The 2886-nt window shown below is 39.3% G+C and overlaps 1 pseudogene; it reads left to right on the top strand.

The window, feature by feature from the left end:
- Nucleotides 1–323: 323 nt before the first annotated feature.
- LOC110329221 lies at nt 324–709 on the top strand (annotated as a pseudogene).
- Nucleotides 710–2886: the final 2177 nt, after the last annotated feature.

Raw genomic sequence — 2886 nt, 5'->3', positions numbered from 1 at the left:
ATAGAATGTGCTATTTAGGGTAGAAAAGTTATGTATGACCTTACCTTTGAGACCATTTGAGCTAATAATACTGAACTACCAGTCATAGTGGCATGGATGTTCTGGGATCAAATAACTGGTTCCTGATTAGATTTGAAGCTTAATCCTTTGGAATAAATACATACTTGGCATTGGAGAACTAGACAAAATGTCCTGTTTAAAATGTAGAATATACAGAACAGAAAAGATAGGTTCATGCTAAATATTTTGAGGTTGGACTTAAATCTACATACTGGAATTCGGTCCATCTGGGGAGCAAGCGAGCGAGTTAGAGGCTGTTGATCGGCTGGAGCTGAGCAATGCCTAAATCAAAGGAAATTGATTCTTCAAGCTGGTAAGACAGTGAAGTTGAAAAAATTTAAAGAGGAAAAAGCAAGTTGTTCCAGAAAAACTTGTAAAGAAGCAAAAGCCTGGTGAGACTTCTAGAGCTCTGACATCCTCCAAGCAGAGCAGCAGCAGCAGAGATGATAACTTGTTCCACATTGGAAAGATGAGAAATGTCAGTGTTCAGGAATTTAAAGGAAAATTTCTAATTGATATTATAGAACATTGGATGGACTCAGATGGCGAAATGAAACCAGGAAGAAAAGGTATTTCTTTAAACATGGAACAATGGAACCAGCTGAAGGAACAGATCTCTGGCATAGATGATGCAGTAAGAAAGCTGTAAAATCTGAAAACCTGTACTGTTGTAGTTGCCTTTTTACATTGGCTTTTGTTTTCTAAATGTTGTTTTCCAAGCTGTTGTATATTTGGATTGCAGAACAATTTGTAAGACAGATACTTTTTTTCTTTAAATGCGCATTATTAAAATGTCCCCCCTACCTACTGTAAAATAAATTTAGATCATTACAATCTTAAAAGTAAACAAACAAACAAACAAACAAAATACTGGAATTCTTGCATGATGTTATCTCTAAAGATTCATCCCTCTTTTCTAGTGTTTCTGCAGCAGGAACTCTGTCATTGGCTCCAGACAAGTGACTCCAAAGGAGGCCTGGCTACTGTAGTCTTTCAGGATTTACTTTCAACTTTTATTTAGAACTATGCAAGCCATGTGACTATAAGTTTCTCTTATTGTTTTACAAAAGGTGTATTATCAAATACATTGAATATTTAACACAATTTACAGCTGAAATTATAATGAGGATCTTTCAACTCTGTGGGTACTTAGACATTTCTCCATCAAATCAAAACTTCACTGGTTCATGAGAACAGAACCTGATGTAACTTCACAAGTTGGATTAGCTGAAGATGGATGGTGGCTTGAACTCAATCCTAAAGCATCACATTTCTACTCTATTGTCAGAATCACACTTCTTTATTGTGGTTCTTGAAATGTATGAAGTAGCATAGCTGGGAAGCTCCCCATACCCCACAAAGAAAATCATTCTGCATACTTACAAATTTACCTTCATCGATCTTAAGTGGAAATCTAAGAAATCAGTCAACAGAAGATAACAATAATTTAATGCTGAAGTCTCCAAAGTTAACATATTTTGAAATTCTCCCATCTCCTCTTTTACCCAGATTTAGCATTTAAGATAGCAAATATAGAGAGAGATTAAATTGTCAAGCATGAGACATTGAGGTTGGCCAAGTCCTCTTTGTCCACGGACCCCCAGTCTTGAAAAGTTGTATAAGAAAAAAGACTTGTGTGCGCCCTGGTGACCACTGACTATCTGGGTAATTTTGTATTAAAAATGTTCTCTTTGTATGTCCTGCTCACTCACTTCAAGAACCCTCTGAGCTCAGATCCTGTCTCTCAAGGTTAGACAGTATCCACGGCTAGTGTCAACCTCTCCTCTGTTGTTGAGTCCCATGGGCTCTACTGTACTGTGGTTAGGTGAATGGAATAGACACATAGAGTGGAGGGGTGCATGACTGGTATATAACTGGCTTCCTATTTCACCTGGTGGAATATTTTTTAACCTGTAAAGAATATGTGCATTAAAAGATATGGGTTGCCCAGGGGAGCATGTCTGGGTTATGTGCAGCTGGTGGCTGTCCATAAAACCTGAATAAGTTTTCCATGTTTCTGTCTGGTTTCGCTGCGTCTTGCCTGAGTCAATCCAATGAGAACAAGATGAAAACATTCTCTTCTAGCTGACTGGTTCTCCCCCCCACCCCACCCGTCATTGATTGACCTGTTTTTGAACTGGGCTTCTCAGAGATTCCCTTCTTAATGTGTCCTTGGACTCAGGAAGCCATACCTGTTATGCTAAGCAACTGTCTGACAAATCAAAGCACTGACAATTTCTCCTGAAAATCTTATTAACAGATGCAATCCATGCAGACAGGTTTTTGGGGAAAACTGAATTTTGAACTTTCACTTCTCCAAACATCTGCTGGGCTTGCTTCCGATAGGAATCCCCTGAGGAAATGCTCAGTTGTTACATTGATCATGGGGTATGCACACGTCCTATGCAAAGATAGTATAGAGCTCCTTGCCTGAATGTCTGAGCACAGCCAACAGGAAGATGGTGTTTAGGACAGGAGGAGTCAAAGAGTGTAGAAGAATTTAGGTGCCCAGACAAGATGTAAGTTGGACTCTGGCTGAGGTATGTGCAAACGGGCACTGTCCTCTGCTGAATGGAGATCTTTGTGAACCCAAAGAAGGAATGGCTCCAGGTGCTTGTCAAGTTGAAGATCAAAAATAAATAAATAAAAATGTGACATGTGAAAATTGGGCCAGAACTGAGAATGTTAGTGCAAATGAATGACAGTGCTTTGGTTTCTGCCGTGGTTACTTCTTGACACAGATTCTCCACTTTAATGTGTAAGCTCCTGCTTTTACCTTATGCCTGAAGCTGTGTGTGTGTGTGTGTGTGTGTGTGTGTGTGTGTG

The sequence above is a fragment of the Mus pahari genome, chromosome 11 (assembly GCF_900095145.1).
Source record: "Mus pahari chromosome 11, PAHARI_EIJ_v1.1, whole genome shotgun sequence".
NCBI lineage: Eukaryota > Metazoa > Chordata > Mammalia > Rodentia > Muridae > Mus > Mus pahari.
Note: the sequence above shows the minus strand (reverse complement) of the source record. Positions and strands in the feature narration are given on the sequence as shown.